Genomic DNA, 21,475 nt, shown 5'->3' on the forward strand with positions numbered 1-21,475 from the left:
CTGCCTGTCTCTCTCTCCCACACACTTCGTCCATCTAACTGTCTGTCTGCCTGTCTCTCTCTCCCACTCACTCAGTACATATAACTTTCTGTCTGCTCTTCTCACTCAATCAAGATGACTGTCTGTCCTCCTGTCTCCCTCACTCACTCAGTACATATAACTGTCTGTCTGCCTGTCTCACTCACTCACTCAGTACATATAACTGTCTGTCTGCCTGTCTCACTCACTCAGTTCATATAACTGTCTGTTTGCCTGTCTCACTCACTCACTCACTCAGTTCATATAACTGTCTGTCTGCCTTTCTCTCTCTCCCACACACTCAGTCCATCTGACTGTCTGTCTGCCAGTCTCTCTCTCCAAATCACTCAGTCCATCTAACTGTCTGTCTGCCTGTCTCTCTCTCCCACACACTGAGTCCATCTAACTGTCTGTCTGCCTGTCTCTCTCTCCCACACAGTCAGTCCATCTGACTGTCTGTCTGCCTGTCTCTCTCTCCAAATCACTCAGTCAATGTAACTGTCTGTCTGCCTGTCTCTCTCAAAATCACTCAGTCATTGTAACTGTCTGCCTGTCTCTCTCTCCCACTCACTCAGTACATATAACTGTCTCTCTGCTCTTCTCACTCAATCCAGATGACTGTCTGTCCACCTGTCTCACTCATTCACTCAGTCAGTACATATAACTGTCTGTCTGCCTGTCTCACTCACTCACTCAGCACATATAACTGTCTGTCTGTCTGTCTCTCGCTCCCACACACTCAGTCCATCTAACTGTCGGTCTGCCTGTCTCTCTCCCACTCAATCAGTACATATAACTGTCTGTCTGCTCTTCTCACTCAATCCAGATGACTGTCTGTCCACCTGTCTCACTCACTCACTCACTCAGTACATATAACTGTCTGTCTGCCTGTCTCTTTCTCCCAAACACTCAGTCCATCTGACTGTCTGTCTGCCTGTCTCTCTCTCCAAATCACTCAGTCAATGTAACTCTCTGTCTGCCTGTCTCTCTCTCCCACTCACTCAGTACATATAACTGTCTGTCTGCTCTTCTCACTCAATCCAGATGACTGTCCGTCCACCTGTCTCACTCACTCACTCAGTACATATAACTGTCTGTCTGCCTGTCTCACTCAGTACAAACAACTGTCTGTATGCCTGTCTCACTCACTCAGTACAAATAACTGTCTGTCTGCCTTTCTCACTACTTATGCTGCTTCTTCTAATTACTAATACCTCTACTAATAATAATACTTCTACTACAACTACAACTTCTACTACTACAAATATCACTACTGCTGACATTTTTTAAGCCACAGAAGCTGGTCGAATATCAAAATATTCAGCTTTTTCAGGAGAGGGGTGATATTTTTCTTATTTGTAATCTTTAAACTTTTTGAATTATTAAGCTTTTTGCAATTTGTTTTGAATGGGATATCTATGGAGAAAATCTTCAAATCCTGTTAAACATTTTCAACTTTCAAAGCCTTCTTTCTCATACTTTCAGCTACAGACACCATAGTTAGACGTTTCAACTAGAAGGGTTTTCAGCAGTGCAGTTTAAATGCTTTCGGGCTTCAACATTTTTCAGACAGGTAGTCTCTCATTTCTGTATTTTCAGCAATGTTTTTGCAATTCATTTCAGCTTTCAACATTCCAACGCATTTTCAGCAGGAAATGCATTTTCTAGTTGTTGGAATGCTGATTCAGCATTCCAAGTATTGTTCTTCGAATCTTTATTCAACTATTTCTTCCGTACGTATTTTGGCACTTAATAACTTCCACATTTCTTAAGCTACAGAAACCATTCAACTATATAAATGTTCAGCTTTTTCAGGAGAGGGGTGATATTTCTCATAATTTTTCTAATCTTTCAACTTTTTGAATTATTAAGCTTTTTGCATTTTTTTTTGAATGGGATGTCTATGGAGAAACTTTTCAAATCCTCTTAAACTTGTTCAACTTTCAGATCATTCTACTTCCTCATACTTTCAGCTACAGACACCATTTAAACTTTCAAATGTTGAGAAAACCCTGATCAATGATTGTATGTTATAATCATTTTGATATCTTTTATACTTTTTGAGCTGTAGCAATTTTGCTTTTATGTGTTTTTCAGTCCTTTTCTGCTTTTATAATGGGTGTGTATTGCGCAGCTTAGAGTGCGCGATGTCATCGCTAGAGTGAAGAGAAGCCTGAGATTTCTGTGAAAGAAATATTTGTCTTTTGCAACTGACTCCTCAATTTTCACTCTACATGCATAATTTTTTGATGGAAACGTAGCTAATCTTGTCCTTGTCGTAGACATATGACTATGGAATCTCACAGATTTACACATTTGGCACAAAAGCCTTTACTTGAGAGGAAAACCAACTTTCTCCTCCATAGACCCCAATGTTAAAACGTACTTCAAAAAAGTCTTGCACAGACAACCGTACCCCATTTCTAAATCGCCATTGAAGCCACTTTTTTTTACACTACAGACACAATTTTCGCATGATCTGTTCTTCAAGTCATCCTCCCTCTCCAGTATTAATATTGGAGCAATAGGGGCTATGGTTATGGTGTTTTTGGGTTTTGTTTGACAGGTGTTTCCCAGTCTTTTCTCATGAAAAGGCGGCAGGCTCACAGGTGTTCGTGCTTGAGCTAATTACTGATGTTTATAAACACACAGACTCACAGACACAAGCCTCACTCTATCTCTCTGTGTGTCTCTCTCTCTCTGCGTGTGTATCTCTCTCTCTGTGTGACTCTCTATCTCTCTGTGTGTGTCTCTCTCTCTGTGTGTGTATCTCTTATACAGTCATTCAGGTATTAGAGACTTTTAGAGGACCCCCCCCACACACTCACACACACACACACACACACACACACACACACCATTTTAAAGTACAAGCCCCACCGAATGAATTCCAACTGAAATGCTTTTGATGAAGCCTGTCATTTAATAACCTGTTTGTGTTTATCTAACATTATGATTCAGTCTCCTCTCCTCCTGTCTAACCCACCCAGCCCCACCCTTTCAAAATAAAAGCCCCATGGATTAACTGTATTTAAACATTAAGCTCAAAATGAGGCTTTTTTGTTGAAATAATTATTGTTCTTACTAATACTACGACAACTACTACTACTGCTGCTAATATTTCTAGTATTACTACTACTGCTACTAATACTACTTCTACTACAACTTTTGCTGTTGCAACTATTACCACTACTACTACTGCTATTATTACGACCACTACTGCTAATACGACCAGTACTACTATTACTTATACTACAACTGCTACTACTACTACTACTACTGCTATTCATACAACTACCAGTACTAATACTACTACAGCTATTAGTATGAATGCTACTAGTATTTCTACTACTGCTATTACTGCTACTTCAAATACTGCCATTACTATTACTAATACTACTACTTCTTCTACTACTACTACTGTTATATTAAATACAACAACCACTGCTACAACTATTACTACGACTACTTCTACTACTTCTTCTAATTACTAATACTTCTACTCCCAATAATACTTCTACTACAACTACAACTTCTACTACTACTATAAATATCTCTAATGCTACTCATACTTCTACTTCAAACAATACTTCTACTACAACTTCTACAAATATCACTACTGCTGACATTTTTTAAGCCACAGAAACCATTCGAATATCAAAATGTTCAGCTCTTTCAGGAGAGGGTGATATGACTTTTCATATTTATAATCTTTACATTTTTGAATTGTTAAGCTTTTTGCAATTTGTTTTGAATAAGATATCTATGGTGAAAATCTTCAAATCATGTTAAACTTCTTCAATTTTCAAAGCCTTCTCTTTCTCATACTTTCAGCGACTGACACCATAGTTAGACGTTTCAACTAGAAGGGTTTTCAGCAGTGCAGTTTAAATGCTTTCGGGCTTCAACATTTTTCAGACAGGTAGTCTCTCATTTCTGTATTTTCAGCAATGTTTTTTAGCAATTCATTTCAGCTTTCAGCATTCCAACGCATTTTCAGCAGGAAATGCATTTTCTAGTTGTTGGAATGCTGATTCAGCAATTCAGCAATTCAGTAATACTGCCTGTGCCAAAGCACACTGACTGTAATCCTGCGGGCTTATTCAGTGTGGCTTTGTGGCACAAGGCAGTAATACTGCCTGTGCCAAAGCACACTGACTGTAATCCTGCGGGCTTATTCAGTGTGGCTTTGTGGCGCAAGGCAGTAATACTGCCTGTGCCAAAGCACACTGACTGTAATCCTGCGGGCTTATTATTATTATTCTTATTCTCCATCTTCCACATCAGAGTTTGCCGCGAAACTAGTCCCACAGCGTTGCCAACACCTGCTCAAAAAGTAATTCAACACGTGCGGCTTGATCGGGAATCGTGAGCTATGACTTTTATAAGAAATTCGTCCAGCGGTTTCCCCGAAAATCGCGATCTACGATGAAAAATCGGCCCATTGACTTGAATGGGATTTTGGCGTGAAGAAAGCAAAAAAAACACTTAACTTTGGACCCATATTGACCAGCCATACTTTAACGTAGAAACATGATTCAAAGTTTAAAACGTAGACAAATTGATGGACGTTATTGAGCCAAATGGACATTTTGCTAGCTAGCATAGTTTTCATGAAGTCACCGATTTAGTTTCAGCAAAACTTTGGGTCTGTTTGAGATTTTATAATGGGTGTGTATTGCGCAGCTCGTTAAGTGCTAGAGTGATGACATCACGGTCAGAGTGAAGCAGAGCAGGAAAATGTTCTGTGATTTTTCCAAACAAATTGCTCCCATTCCCACAATTTTTACTCTTTATACACCATTTTTGGCCAAAAAGCTTGGAAATCTTGTGCTGGTCGCAACAAAGTGTCTATGGAATCCAACGGACTTACACATTTGGCTCAAACAGCCGTGGAGCGACATGAATTCCAACCGACTGCTCCATTAGACCCCATGTTAAATCAGAAAAGAAATGTGTCAAAGAAAGCAGACGGTACCAGTTTTGTAACTTGCGCTAGCGCTCACATTTATAACACTATGAACATAAAAAACATACCACGGCGTTCGGCAGAGTCTTATCTCTCTCACGGTGCAATTATTTTATTGATTGGACTCATGGTTTTGGTATAAAGTGCATTTGTTTGACAGGTGTTTTCCAGTGTTTTCTCATGAAAAGTCTGCCAAGCTCACAGGTGTTCTTAATTCAGCTAATTACTGATGTTTATAAACAAAGACTCACAGACTCTCCAGGCCCTGCGTCGTCACCATGGCAACCAGTAACACGCACGCACGCGCTCTCTCTCTCTCTGTCTGTCTGTCTGTCTCTACATAGAAGGATTTACAAATAAATGTGACTCACAAATGCACGCAGAACAAATATATTTCTGTATTTGTATGTATTTGTGTGTGGATGTTTTCTATTTGTTTGTGGATTTGTGTGGATTTGTTTGTGGATCTCTTCACATTTGTTGGTGGGTTTTTTGAGACTCCCCTGCCTGGCCGGATTCACAAATACGTTTTTTTTAACATGGACCTATCTGTAGCCAATCAGATGTCAGCCTCATTTTCAAGCAATCACATGAGCGCAGCTCCCCCCTCCCCTCCCCACGAGGCTGCCAGCTGTGTTCACACCGAACGCAGGGCGAATTATTCGCGAGATGAGATTACATACAAAGTCTTTGCACAGACACCATGAGACTGCAGTGACGCGAATTTTGCACGGCGCGTTTGGGGCGACGCATTTGAGGTGACGCGTTTTGAGCGACGCGTTTGGAGCGTTTGGGCGACGCGTTTGGGGCGTTTGGGGCGACGCGTTTGGGGCGACGCGTTTGGGGCGACGCGTTTGGGGCGTTTGGAGCGACGCGTTTGAAGCGACGCGTTTGGGGCGTTTGAAGCGACGCGTTTGGAGCAACGCGTTTGAAGTGACGCGTTTGGGGCGTTTGGAGCGACGCGTTTGGGGCGTTTAGAGCGACGCGTTTGGAGCGACGCGTTTGGAGCGACGCGTTTGGGGCAACGCGTTTGAAGCGACGCGGTTGGCGCGATGTTCCTCCTGTCATCACTGACGTCCTGTTGTTGTTGAATCAGGAAGTACAAACTGTAGCCATCTGTGTTCACCCAGAGCTCTACGCAGGGACGTGCGGTCAGGGTGTGATGATGAAATGTAAAAAACAAATAATGCTAAAATAAAATAAATATTAATATTTCTCTACTGATCTGCGCTATCAATGTAATTTCTGTATTATTCCAAACATTTTTATAATCAAAATCTCTGAATTAGCGCATGTCCTGTTCAAACAGAGAGGAGTCAGTGAGGTGAGGCAGTGACCAGCTGTTCCTCACCTCAGACTGTGAATCCCTCACTAACTGGGTTGAGCGCGTGCCTTTTGCTGTCTCATTCCTGCACACACTGTAATATTTGTAGACACTTTTATTATATGTCCTTTCTTTCCATATAATAGGTACTGTATTTCACGTCTGTGTAGAACATATTTAGTGTTGCTGATCTGACATTAAGGGGAGGCAAACACTACTCTGCCTCAATGAAGGGGGCGCGAGAGCCCAAGGCTCGGGTTTATTGCGTCAATTAACACAGAGCAGATCGACCCAGGCAGGAAGTCAGACACCGATAAGGGATAGAGCATCCGGTAAGTTTTCAAAATAAAAGCGTCGGCTTTAACTTGGTTTAACTTTTTCAAGAGTATGAATCTAAAATGCAGAAAAGAGAGAAGCATTATCTCAATCGAACCTCAACGATACTGCCAGTAACATCAGCGTTTATGTATATATTGCGACGTCTTTGGGCAGTAGAAGCCACACTGTCAAAATTTCTTGCGAAATTTTCTAGTTCAACTTCTACTATTTTTTCCGTCGCGTTTTCTTTGAAACGCTTCTTTTTTTAAGTTACAGAAACCGTTCAACTATGTAACTGTTCAACTCGTTCAGCTCATGTGTGCTATTTCTCATAATATTTCTAATCTTTCAACTTTTTGAATTATTAAGCATTTTGCACCTTATTTTTTGAATGGGATGTCTGTGGAGAATATTTTTAAATCCTCTTAAACTTCTTCAACTTTCAAATCCTTCTACTTCCTCATACTTTCAGCTACAGACACCATTTAAACTTTCAAATGTTGAGAAAACCCTGATCAATGATTATATGTTGTAATCATTTTGACATCTTTTACACTTTTTGAATAGTAGCAATTTTGCTTTCATGTGTTTTTCAGTCCTTTTCTGCTTTTATAATGGGTGTGTATTGCGCAGCTTAGAGTGCGCGATGTCACCGCGAGAGTGAAGAGGAGCCTGAGATTTCTGTGAAAAAAATATTTGTCTTTTGCGACTGACTCCTCAATTTTCACTCTACATGCATAATTTTTGGATGAAAACGTAGCTAATCTTGTCCTTGTCGTAGACATATAACTGTGGAATCCCACAGATTTACACATTTGGCACAAAGGCCTTTACTTGAGAGGAAAACCAACTTTCTCCTCCATAGACCCCAATGTTAAAACGTACTTCAAAAAAGTCTTGCACAGACAACCGTACCCCATTTCTAAATCGCCATTGAAGCCACTTTTTTTTACACTACAGACACAATTTTATAGGGGCTTCATAGGGGCTATGGTTATGGGGTTTTTGGGGTTTTGTTTGACAGGTGTTTCCCAGTTTTTTTCTCATGAAAAGGCGGCAGGCTCACAGGTGTTCGTGCTTGAGCTAATTACTAATGTTTATAGACACACAGACTCACAGACTCTCCAACTGCTGCGTTGTCACCATGGGAACCAATGACACACGCACGCACGCGCGCGCACACACACTCTCTCTCTTTCTCTGTCTGTCTGTCTGCTCTTCTCACTCAATCCAGATGACTGTCCGTCTACCTGTCTCACTCACTCACTCAGTACATATAACTGTCTGTCTGCCTGTCTCACTCACTCAGTTCATATAACTGTCTGTCTGCCTGTCTCTCTCTCCCACACACTCAGTCCATCTGACTGTCTGTCTGCCTGTCTCTCTCTCTGACTCACTCAGTACATATAACTGTCTGTCTGCTCTTCTCACTCAATCCAGATGACTGTCTGTCCACCTGTCTCACTCACTCAGTACATATAACTGTCTGTTTGCCTGTCTCACTCACTCAGTACAAATAACTTTCTGTCTGCCTGTCTCACTCACTCAGTACAAATAACTGTTTGTCTGCCTGTCTCTCTCTCCAAATCACTCAGTCAATGTAACTGTCTGCCTGCCTGTCTCTCTCTCCCACACACTCAGTCCATCTGACTGTCTGTCTGCCTGTTTCTCTCTCCCACACAGTCAGTCCATCTGACTGTCTGCCTGTCTCTCTCTCCCACTCACTCAGTACATATAACTGTCTGTCTGCTCTTCTCATTCAATCCAGATGACTGTCTGTCATCCTGTCTCCCTCACTCACTCACTCAGTACATATAACTGTCTGTCCGCCTGTCTCACTCACTCACTCACTCACTCACTCACTCACTCAATACATATAACTGTCTTTCTGCCTGTCTCACTCACTCACTCACTCACTCAGTTCATATAACTGTCTGTCTGCCTGTCTCTGTCTCCCACACACTCAGTCCATCTAACTGTCTGTCTGTCTTTCTCTCCCACACACTCAGTCCATCTAACTGTCTGTCTGCCTGTCTTTCTCTCCCACACACTCAGTCCATCTAACTGTCGGTCTGCCTGTCTCTCTCTCCCACTCACTCAGTACATATAACTGTCTGTCTGCTCTTCTCACTCAATCCAGATGACTGTCTGTCCTCCTGTCTCCCTCACTCACTCAGTACATATAACTGTCTGTCTGCCTGTCTCACTCACTCACTCACTCACTCACTCACTCATTCACTCACTCAGTACAAATAACTGTCTGTCTGCCTTTCTCACTCTCTTACACTCATTCATTCAGTCTCTCTATCTCTGTCTTCCTGTCATTCTGTGTTTCTCTCTCTGTCTTTCTTTCTGTCTCTCCCTCTCTCCCTCTGGCTCTCTCTCTGCTACCACTACTGCTGTTATTCATGCTACTACCAGTACCAATACTACTACAGCTATTAGTACGATTGCTACTAGAACTAATACTACTGCTATCACTTCAAATACTGCCATTACTATTACTACTTCTTCTACTACTACTACTGTTATATTAAATACTACGACCACTACTACAGCTATTACTACGACTACTGATACTACTACTTATACTGCTTCTTCTAATTACTAATACTTCTACTAATAATAATACTTCTACTACAACGACAACTTCTACTACTACAAATATCACTACTGCTGACATTTTTTAAGCCACAGAAGCTGTTCGAATATCAAAATATTCAGCTTTTTCAGGAGAGGGGTGATATTTTTCATATTTGTAATCTTTAAACTTTTTGAATTATTAAGCTTTTTGCAATTTGTTTTGAATGGGATATCTATGGAGAAAATCTTCAAATCCTGTTAAACTTCTTCAACTTTCAAAGCCTTCTTTCTCATACTTTCAGCTACAGACACCATAGTTAGACGTTTCAACTAGAAGGGTTTTCAGCAGTGCAGTTTAAATGCTTTCGAGCTTCAACATTTTTCAGACAGGTAGTCTCTCATTTCTGTATTTTCAGCAATGTTTTTGCAATTCATTTCAGCTTTCAGCTTTCAGCATTCCTACGCATTTTCAGCAGGAAATGCATTTTCTAGTTAATTAATACAATGGGTCTCCATAGACTTTAAGATTAAACTAGAAAATTCCGCAGGAAATTTTGACAGTGTGGCTGCTACTGCCCGAAGACGTCGCAATATATATACACATGCCGATGTTACCGGTAGTGTTGTTAGGGATGGGTATCGTTTGGGTTTTTTCCGATACCGGTGCTTAAACGGTGCCTGAACCGATACACCTGAACACTTGGCTTCAAACTACAGCTTCAAACTGTATAACTTCAAACTATGAACAATATATTAACTGTTAACAACAGTTTACAGTATACTTAAATAAATATAAATAAATACAAAACACACACACTACAGCTTCAAACTTCAGCAATTGTTTTGCAGAAATATGAGCATATTTGCCTTCTCTTACAAAATATGACACCTCTCCTGACTAATTGCATGTCCTGCACAGGAGAAAACCCTCTCAGATGGTGTCAATGAGGCCTGTACACACAGGTATGAATTAATGTATTGGACAGATCATCCCTGGATGGGGGTTGTTGGCGAGGATTGAGGGCAGTGGTCATCTCTCTGTATAAAATAAATTTGAGGATATTTATTAGTCTTTTTGACGAATTGTCTTAATGGAACAGATTTTATACAAATATTGTTTTCACATCACTTTTTTTTTACCTGAACCATGGAGATTCCACAGTGGAAAAAGAATGCAATCCCTTGACCACACATTTGGTCACAGATCTGTGGAGTTCCTCCACCTTCTCTTTTGTTAAATGAGCCTTCTTTACCAAGGTGAGTGGGGTCACTGTTGAAGCTGGAGAGCTAAAAATATAAACATAAATAATGTTAAATATTTTACAGGCAACAGAAGCATCACTGCACATGCCATCACTAGTTTCATTAACATTACACTGATTTGCTATGATGGCGGCAGGTAGCCTACTGTTTGCTAGTAGCTAGCTAGCTAACTTAAACATGGTTATAACGCCTAATTTATCATTTGTTATTCGGCCTACTTTTATAAATGCAAGATTTGCAATCAACGTTACATTACTAACCTGAGGTAAGGCTGCTGTTGTCATCATCGGTCTCCACTTTTTAGGGTTGGAACCAGTCTCCCCATCGCCGGGGCCAGGGAGGCCCACACTGCCCGCTGATGTGCTTGGCATGGCCTCACGCAGGCAGTCGAACACGGTGCATGCCTTTTAGTGCGAAATACAGCCACACTTTTGACCGTTTACCTTTCGGCATTTTGTCTGTTAAAAGGTTGATGGCTAGCTAGCTACTGTAGCTATACAAACTATTGGCACCGGTTTTCGGTACCCAACCCTATGTGTCCTTCAGGTTCGATTGAGATATCACTTCTCTTGATTCTGCATTTTAGATTCATAGTCTTGAAAAAGTTAAACCAATGACAGACAGACAGACAGACAGACAGAAGGTTGAACAATGCCTTTGACTGAATATCTCCAAGTCATGTGTAGGTGTGTGGAGAGAGAGAGCGTGCGTGCTGTGTGTAACTGGTTGCCATGGTGATGACACACCTGGTGTTAGAGGGAGACTGATTAAGAAACGTTACAGTAAACAGTGATTTTGAACAAAACTCCTGCCTCCTTTTAACAACAGAATGTGCCAAAATATGGCATCATGAGAAAGATAAGACTCTGCCGAACACCTAGATGTGTTTTTTATGTTTGTGGTGTTAAAAATGTGAGCTGCAGCGCAAAAAAACTGGTACTGGTTCTGCTTTCTTTGAGAAATTAGTGGTCAGATTTAACATGGAGTCTAATGGATTAGTCGTTGGAGTTCATGTCGCTCTGCTGCTCTTTGAGCCAAATGTGTAAGTCCGTTGGATTCCAATGACATCTGTGTGCGACAGCACAACATTTCCAGGCTTTTTGGCCAAAAATGATGTATAAAGAGTAAAAATTGTGGGAGGTGGAGCAATTTGTTTGGAAAAATCACAGAATATTTTCCTGCTCTGGTCCACTCTGACAGTTATGCCCTCCACTCTAGAGCTGAACATTCCGTGCAATACACAGCCATTATAAAATCTGAAACGGACCCAAAATGTTCCTGAAACTTAATCTGTGACTTCATGAAAACTGTGCTAGCTATCAAAATGTACATTTGGCTCAATAACGTCCATCATTTTTTCTACGTTAAAGTATGGCTGGTCAATATGGGTCCAAAGTTAAGTGTTTTTTTAGCTCTCTTTACGACGAAACCACATTCAAGTCAATGGGGACATTTTGCTCAGTTTCTTGGGATTTTCGGGAAAACCGCTGGGCGAATCGCTCTAAAAATACATAACACACTATTCCCGATCAGGCCTCAAGTTTTGGTGTATTTTTTGCGCAGGTTTTGGCAACACTGTGTGAGGAGAAGCGCGCCAAACTTTCTGGATAGGCATGAAATATTACTAAAAAATGCATTTCCTGCTGAAAATGCGTTGGAATGCTGAAAGCTGAAATTAATTCCAAAAACATTGCTGAAAATACAGAAATGAGAGACTACCTGTCTGAAAAATGTTGAAGCCCGAAAGTATTTAAACTGCAATGCTGAAAACCCTTCTAGTTGAAACGTCTAACTATGGTGTCTGTAGCTGAAAATATGAGAAAGAAGAAGGCTTTGAAAGTTGAAGAAGTTTAACAGGATTTGAAGATTTTCTCCATCGATATCCCATTGAAAAAAATTGAAAAAAGCTTAAATCAAAAAGCTTAAAGATTACAAACATGAAAAATCATATCACCCCTCTCCTGAAAGAGCTGAACATTTTGATATTCTTAAAAAATTTCAGCAGTAGTGATATTTGTAGTAGTAGTAGTAGTAGAAGTTGTAGTTGTAGTAGAAGTATTGTTTAAAGTAGAAGTATTAGTAGCATTAGAGACATTTATATTAGTAGTAGAAGTTATAGTTGTAGTAGAAGTAATATTAGTAGTAGAAGTATTAGTAATTAGAAGAAGTAGTAGAAGTAGTCATAGTGATAGCTGTAGTAGTGGTTGTTGTATTTAATATAACAGTAGTAGTAGTAGAAGAAGTAGTAGTAGTAGTAATAGTAATGGCAGTATTTGAAGTAGCAGTAAAGCAGTAGTGGAAATACTAGTAGCATTCGTATTAATAGCTTTAGTAGTATTAGTACTGGTAGTAGCATGAATAGCAGCAGTAGTAGTAGCAGTTGTAGTATACGTAATAGTAGTAGTGGTAGTGTTAGCAGTAGTTGTAGTAATAATAGCAGTAGTAGTAGTAGTAATAGTTGCAACAGCAAAAATTGTTGTAGAAGTAGTAGTAGTATTAGTAGCAGTAGTAGTAATACTATAAATATTAGTAGCAGTAGTAGTAGTTGTTGTAGTATTAGTAAGAGCATTAATTATTTCCACAAAATCCTCATTTTGAGCTTAATGTTTAAATACAGTTAATCCATGGGGCTTTTATTTTGAAAGGGTGGGGCTGGGTGGGTTAGAGAGGAGGAGAGGAGACTGAATCATAATGTTGAATAAACACAAACAGGTTATTAAATGACAGGCTTCATCAAAAGCATTTCAGTTGGAATTCATTCGGTGGGGCTTGTATTTTAAAATGGTGTGTGTGTGTGTGTGTGTTTGTGTGTGTGTGTGTGTGTGTGTGTGTGTGGGAGGGGGCCTCTAAAAGTCTCTAATACCTGAATGACTGTATGAGAGAGAGAGACACACAGAGAGATAGAGTGAGGCTTGTGTCTGTGAGTCTGTGTGTTTATAAACATCAGTAATTAGCTCAAGCACGAACACCTGTGAGCTTCGCAGCCTTTTCATAAGAAAAGACTGGGAAACACCTGTCAAACAAAACGCCAAAACCCCCATAACCATAGCCCCTATTTCTCCAATATTAATACTGGAGCGCAAGGATGACTTGAAGAACAGATCATGCGAAAATTGTGTCTGTAGTGTAAAAAAAGTGGCTTCAATGTCGATTTAGAAATGGGGTACGGTTGTCTGTGCAAGACTTTTTTGAAGTACGTTTTAACATTGGGGTCTATGGAGGAGAAAGTTGGTTTTCCTCTCAATTAAAGGCTTTTGTGCCAAACGTGTAAATCTGTGGGATTCCACAGTCATATGTCTACGACAAGGACAAGATTAGCTAAGTTTTCATCCAAAAATTATGCATGAAGAGTGAAAATTGAGGAGTCAGTCGCAAAAGACAAATATTTTTTTCACAGGAATCTCAGGCTCCTCTTCACTCTAGCGGTGACATATAGCTGCACAATACACACCCATTATAAAAGCAGAAAAGGACTGAAAAACACATGAAAGCAAAATTGTGTGGTGTTTAATGGTTGACATGACATTTTAACTTGTATGTCATTCAGGGTCATGATGGGCTGTAGTGCAACATTAAGAGCTTCTTGATGTATAGTTTGTAAAATACTTTCAGACCTCTACTGATCAGCTCTGAGTTGTGCTAACAGACAGATGGCTGTAGTTTCCCATCCTCATTTTGTGATGAGTGAGATGGAAGAATTATTATTTTTCACTGAATATAAGAGTCGTGGCAGATATACACAGTTTCTATTTCCCCAAAGCCAGAGGCAGTATCTCTCTCCATCTGACTGAGAAATTCTTCTTTTTAAACTAGAGCATTTCCACAAGCTTGATTAGTAGTTAACCACCAGCGGTGGAGGAAGTATTCAGATCCTTTACATGACGATAATTACTAATACCACACTGTGAAAAATACTCCACTACAAGTTAAAGCCCTGCATTCAAAACCCTACCTAGGTAAAAGTATGTAAGCATTATCCGAAAAATTTAAAAGTGCTCATTGTGCAATCAAATGTTCACTGGACAGGAAGAGAATGAAAGCCTGTCATAAAGTAAGTAAAGCTGTCAGACAAATGTAGTGGAGTGAAAAGTACAATATTGACCTCTGAGATGGAGTGAAGGAAGTATAAAGTAGCAGTAGTAGTATAAAAAAATAGAAATACTTAAGTAAAGTACAAGTACCTTGCATTTGTAGTATACAGTAATTAAAGAAATGCACCAATATAAGCATTTCTTTAATTAAAGTACCTCATGTTTTTCCTTCACAGTTCAGTGATGAAGGAAAATTGCAGTTTTATTTGTCTTTGTTTTTATTTTTATATCTCATTTCGTCACTTCTGTAATTGATGATAACATTATACAATAGTGTCTGTCCCCAGATCTCATTAGAAATAAATAACTGACACGAAAAAAACTCCCTAGCTTTTTTTTAAAGCTGCACTGACAAACGACAGGCGTACACAGTTAGAGAACACAGTGGAGAACTTAGCAGCTAAAGAGCCAGATATGTCATTAGGGCCCGAGCCACCGACAACGTCGGGCCAGCGAAGGCCCTATTGAAATTGTATTGGTTATTATTAGGGCTCGAGCCACCGACAACGTCGGGCCAGCGAAGGCCCTATTGAAATTCTATGGGGTATTATTATTATTATTAGGGCCCGAGCCACTGACAACGTCGGGCCAGCGAAGGCCCTATTGAAATTCTATGGGGTATTATTAGGGCCCGAGCCACCGACAACGTCGGGCCAGCGAAGGCCCTATTGAAATTCTATGGGGTATTATTATTATTAGGGCCCGAGCCACCGACAACGTCGGGCCAGCGAAGGCCCTATTGAGTTTCTAAGGGGTTTTATTAGGGCCCGAGCCACCGACAACGTCGGGCCAGCGAAGGCCCTATTGAAATTCTATGGGGTATTATTATTAGGGCCCGAGCCACCGACAACGTCGGGCCAGCGAAGGCCCTATTGAAATTCTATGGGGTATTATTATTAATTTTATTATTCAGATTTTTATTTTTGTACTTTGGGCGCATATTTGGGATACTTGCCATGCATGAAAACTCACCAAATTTTGCAGACTTGTCAGGCCTGGTGAAAATAGAGGTATGATATAGGTTTCATATATGTGTGAAAAGAAATGGCTCTCTAGCGCCCCCTACAAGTCGGACCGGCAACGCCCCTCGGCCAGTATGTCCGATTTACTTGAAATTCGACACACATGTCCAGATCCACTAGCTCTAAAAAAAAGCCTCTCAGATCCCTAAGGTCCGCCTACCTAGATTTTCCGCCATCTTGAATTTTGTGAAAAACACATTTTTGAGAACTCCTCCTACACACTTGGTCCAATAGCTACCAAATTTTCTGTGGATCATTATTGGATCAAGATCACATGAAGTTATCAAAAGCTTGTTGATATCTTAAAGCGTTAAGAAGATACGGACCAATGAACTTCTTGGGGCGTGGCTTGTTTTTCAATACATATAACTTCTCAACCGTGTATCCTAAAATCACCAAATTTGCAGTATATGTGCCCATGCATGGTGGAACATCCCCTGTAATTTTCAGTCCATTCAACCAATAGGGGGCGCTACAGTAATTCACTCAATTTCAGTTTTTTGGTGATTTTTCGCGTTTTCAGCCTTTGTATTTGAACAAACTCCTCCTAGAGAATTCATGCGATCGACTTCAAATTTGGTCGGGATGCTCTTAAGACCTTTGTGATGAAAAGTTATCAAAAGCTAGAGTTTTCATCAAAGAACCTTGACGTGGCGGGGCGGCCATTTTGCCTCATTGGCCGGGAAGAAAGAAGTTGTTATAACTCCAAGGTACATTATTCAATCTGCACGAAATTTCTTATGCATGATGCTATTTTAACCTTTAGCACATTCCAATTGAAAAATGTTCAATAACTCATAGCGCCACCTACTGGCAAAAGGAAATGTCATATTTTATACTTTTATTTACTCCTCCTAGCCAGTTCACCAAATCAGTCTGAAATTTGGGCAAAATAGCTTTAAGACATTGTTGATGCATCATTATGAATATTGTGAGTTTTCGTTGAACGCTGTTGCCGTGGCAACCCATCATTCGCCATGAAAAAGGAAGCTGATGGTTCACGAGCTTAGGATGCTCAAAAACTCATGGAACTTTATACATGTGTTATAGGTGATGGGAGGACATATTTTATATGGGTGTTTGGCTTGGCCGTTTTAAATTGCCTCCATAGCGCCCCCTACAATATTTCAAAAGAGCAGCCCCAGCGCTACGTTTGAGGTACCTGTATGAAACTTGGTAGGAACATGTATCACAGAGAGACTTACAAATAAGTCTCTTGGGACCATGCTCTAAAATGTACCTGAAGTCGGCCATTTTGATTTTTGTGTAATTTTTCAATGGATTTAGGCTAATTTCTAGTCGCTATACTTTAACGAACTCCTCCTAGGCACTTTGTCGGATCCACTTGAAATTTGGTCGGTACAGTCTCAAGACCTTTGTGATTAAAATTTATCAAAAGCTTTACGTTTGACGGAATGGCTTAGCCGTAGCGGGCGGCTACTTTACGTGACTCCCCATGAAAAAAGCTGATGTAACTCAGCCAGACTTGTTCCAAACGCTCCTAAACTTCCCATGCTTGATAACACTCATGGCCTGAGGATGTCTACAAGCTCATTTTCACTAATACTCACAGCGCCACCTGCTGGCCAAAGTAATTCTGCGTTTTTTGACAACTGGCATCCGATTTACATGACTTTTACACAATGTTGTCTACAGTTGTTATGGAGCAACATAAAACATGTTTTTGCATGCTCTGTAGCACCACACAGCGGATACAGGATGCTGTGGACTATTTGCATAGCATCATTTCCTGCGTCACGCGGTCCAAGCATAAAAAAATCATCGGACTCCGACGCGCGTTGTCCAACTGTCGCAGACGATCTCGGCTGCATATGTTGGAGTCCCGCCGGCACCCCCGACGTGCGGGAGGAGGCGAGGGCCCGTTCATTGCTGCTTGCAGCTTTAATTTTTATATAGTAAATGTCAGACCTACGCAGAGATCAGACTAACACCTTTTGAGATGTGAACTGTTTCAGCTCAGGAGATCATTGAATCATAAATTCCTGCAATCACATGGCAGACTACACGTTGGACCCAGACCAGGGACTGACTTAAGTGTTCACCTGACAACAACCACTTCATTGGTTTCCCAGATGTCAGTTGCAGAAATGTGACTCCAATGAGTTCCCATGTGTAAACATGCAACTACTGTCTTTATAAACTACTGCATATAAGGCTTTACTAATCAACAGGTAGCAGTGACACAGCCGAGATTTTGCTTCAAAGACAGGAAAGTAGAAGACCGTTAGCTAGCTAACATGTATGTAAACGATGCTGGGTAGAAAATACTTCAATAATCGGTTTTGCAAATGTCTTATGAGAAAGGAAATGCACTTGACGTGCAACATATGTTGGTGGGTGACACTGAATGTAAACCTGAGTTCTGATTGTTTACAAGAAAATTCCACAGAGCAGCTTTAATCCTCATTCATAATGATGATCAATGTTGAGATCATTAATGCCCAATCACATCCAACAACCCTACTTAATTTTATATCGCATTACATTGCCTTTTTCTAACTGTAAATTATATTGCAGAATCAGGATTTTTGGAGACATGCTCTATAATAAAGCAGCTGTTTAATCCATCTCCGGATCACCCAGCAAGGCAGTTAGATCTGCGCTGAGACCAGTTCTTAATGTAAAGTTCAGTCTGCTGTACAGAAGAGACACTCTCTATTGAAATGCACAAAGAGTCTCTCTAAAAGTTAATTGGCAAAATGATTTGAAATGAATCACCAGATGGGGAAAAGTAACACAGGGAATTATTCTAGCTGAAGGAGTAGAGAGCCCCCCCCCCCCCCCCCCCCCCCCCCCATCTGTTGGGACCTTTTATTCAGTGTGCAGGGCTGAGGCTGGGGTCTGAGGTCAACCTCAAAGAGAGAGAGGAATTAAAGCGGAGATGATTGGACTAAAAGAGCATTGCAGGAGGAGGAAGCACACCATGGGGTGAGCACACATGTATGGATTAATCTACCTCAGTCAGGAATGGAATCACTGAGCTCTGTGTTCACTGGCTTCAGCCCAGACCCGGGCAAGTTATAGTCCTGAGAGCAGAGCTGCTGTGTTAGGTGGATCGTCTTTGATAACTCCTTGTACTCGCCTTCTGTCAGTGCCAGGCAGCAAAACATTTTTACAAATTCTTGTCGCTCAACATGCAGAGCCAAGCCTCTCGGGGAGCCCCATGTGGGGGATCAGCCTTTTGAAATCAAAATTTATCATAACCCCTTCTGCTCCTGCTTGTGTCATCCCCTCACCCCCCTTTTTCCCCCTCAAGCGTGTCTGCTTTTCTTCCCACGCTGCTAAAAATACATTTCGCACATATTCTAGGATACATTAAAATGGGCCACAAATGTGTCTGTGCTGCGTTCATTCATATGAAGATGACAGAAGATTAGACTCACTTTTGTGATCCCAGTGGGAAATTTTAATCTTTCAAATGAGGAATATTCAACATTAAGGATGTATTACTTTGAAATATAAGAAATGAATATATGAAATAAACATCAAGACACAGCAAGAAGAACATCTGACTGACAGAACTTAATATATTCTGACATTTACAGCATGGGGGGGGGCATTGAAAATGTGGGTGGATCAGTCTCACGGGTGTCTGGGGGTCCCCCGCCAGACATCCTTTAACAGAGTAGAAGTCATTTCCTGTATTCTGGTGCCTTTTAACAGGTGGTTTGATACCTTTTTGCCGCTACATGAGAAAGACTATAGGTCGATTTAGTAATTTCCTCCAGAGGAAGTGGTTGGCCCCAGATCACATTTATGTGGCCTCATATAAAAGCTGCCACGCCCATGATTTACAGTATACAACATCTTTTGTCTGTGGGATTTACTTTCTTTATATTCAGTTAAAGGGGGTGGAACATATAGGATAAAAACTAGTTATTAATGCTACATTAAAACACCCTGTGATTTTATTACATTACATTAAAAAAATGGGGCTGATGAAACACTATAATTGTCATTACAAATGTCATGAAAAGGCTAAAACCAACACTGAGTTTATGTACTAAATTGTGTGTATATCAAAGCCTGATATATCTTCTTCCACTCGAGCACCAAATGTGTATTAATCCGCCACTGAAAATAGTCCCCCAACAAATATTGCGGTTTGAGTGATGTTTTTTGATGTTGAAACTACAGTAGCCAGCTGATTTAAGAAGTTACAAATATGTAGATGTCAGAAAGTAGGAAACTAACAAATGGCTGATTTGGGTCTTTTCATGAGAAGAAACATTTAGAATAACACCACCCTCATTCTTAAATTTAGTCATACACAGCTTGTCCTTATCAATCAAAAAACATACTCTTACTTACTATGGATGTGTATGTCGGCTTGTTTTTCAGTCCTTCTGTCAGTTCGTCCACCACTTTGGTCCAGACTGAAATATTCAAACAACTAATGGGTGGATTACCAGGAAATTCCGTACAGATATTGATGGTACCCAGAGGATGAATCCCACTGACTTTAGTGATCCCGATTTTTCCTCTACTGTAGCAAGCATAGACTGTATATAAGAAGTTGACGTAGTCATTGTGAAGTCACCCATTGATTTGTGGACTGCCGTTTTATTGCCTTGAGTTTGGTGATTTCGCCGTCGCCATCTTAGAATATGGCCATGTTGTTTTTTTCGTAACCAATTAGGGCTGGGCGGTATGACCAAAAATGTATATCATGGTATTTTGTAAGATTATACCGGTTTCACGGTATATCACAGTATTTTTTTTGCGTTAACTAATTAATGCCGAAAATGATTTTATCGAGCGTTTAATTATTAAGCGAACATTTTTAACACAAGAACCGGCCGGCAGCGAGCGGTGAACAGCTGTTTGTGTGGCGTCTCTTCCAGCTCTTCCTGCTTCCTTCACCTACATTCCCCTGGGTCCTAAGTCCCTCCATGTACAGCTTCTTATCACCCTGTACCAACGTACATTTATAACAAATACCACACATATTACACTCTAATCAGCGTTGCATATGTGTCGAACCAAAATACCCCAAAAAGCATAACAAAATTATAAAAAAAAAAAAATTTTGTTTTTAAAGTGTTTTTGTTTGTAATATGTATAATAAGCATATTATTAAGTTATCGCTACTGATAATTTAACAAACACAAAAACATGACGTAGATAGGTTTGCAGTTTTCAAGGTGTACATTTCAGATTGCATCTATTACACACATGAAAATAACTCACATTTTCTGCTGAGGTGATGTAAGTTGCTCGTGTTACCACCAGCGGCAACAACAGTGGCTCCAAATTCGTGAAACGTCGGATTTTTTAAAACCAAAACACTTCCAAACAGCAGACACAGCTCCTCTCTTGGGCACAGACTCTATTGGTGCATCTCCGGTCTATCTTTGTTCCTCCTGCATTGCTCTTTTCTGTTCTTTAAGTAACGCAACAGAGCCTCTCCCAGCTGTTAGCAGACTGTTGTGCTAATGGGCTAGCTACCGAGCTGTACCCAGCATGCTGTTCTGCGGTAAAATTTTATAAATGTACAATTATTAGTGTTACAAATTGTTTATGTGTCACAAACTGTTGTGTGCCGTGGTGTTACCCTGTTAAAGAGCGTTAGTTGTGGGTTATTAATTGTTGTGTTATAAAGTTATAACCATAATGTAGGGGTACCTCTCACTACATAAGTAGCTCCAACCGTAGCACTCTTCACAGCGAACAATGTATTTTGCTTCCTGTTGAAGAGTGACAGCAGTTGTTTCGGCTATACCGACGGTATATGAATAATTAAAATCATACGGGAAATTAAAACCGTTATACCGGTTGAACCGGTATACTGCCCAGCCCTACAACCAATGAATGGAATTGACCACATTTGGAATGCGGAGGATTGACGTAGAGAAGCCATATTCGG

The 21,475-nt window shown here is 40.5% G+C and overlaps 1 protein-coding gene across 1 annotated transcript in view; it reads left to right on the plus strand.

Annotated features, from left to right (window-relative positions):
- The window catches only part of LOC137874052 (copine-9-like), a 237,599-nt gene that overhangs the window by 208,627 nt on the left and 7,497 nt on the right, over positions 1–21,475 (plus strand). The window lies entirely within an intron of this gene.

The sequence above is a fragment of the Cebidichthys violaceus genome, unplaced genomic scaffold (assembly GCF_023349555.1).
Source record: "Cebidichthys violaceus isolate CVI_PGR_0920_01 unplaced genomic scaffold, fCebVio1.0.p SCAF_17, whole genome shotgun sequence".
Classification (NCBI taxonomy): Eukaryota; Metazoa; Chordata; class Actinopteri; order Perciformes; family Stichaeidae; genus Cebidichthys; species Cebidichthys violaceus.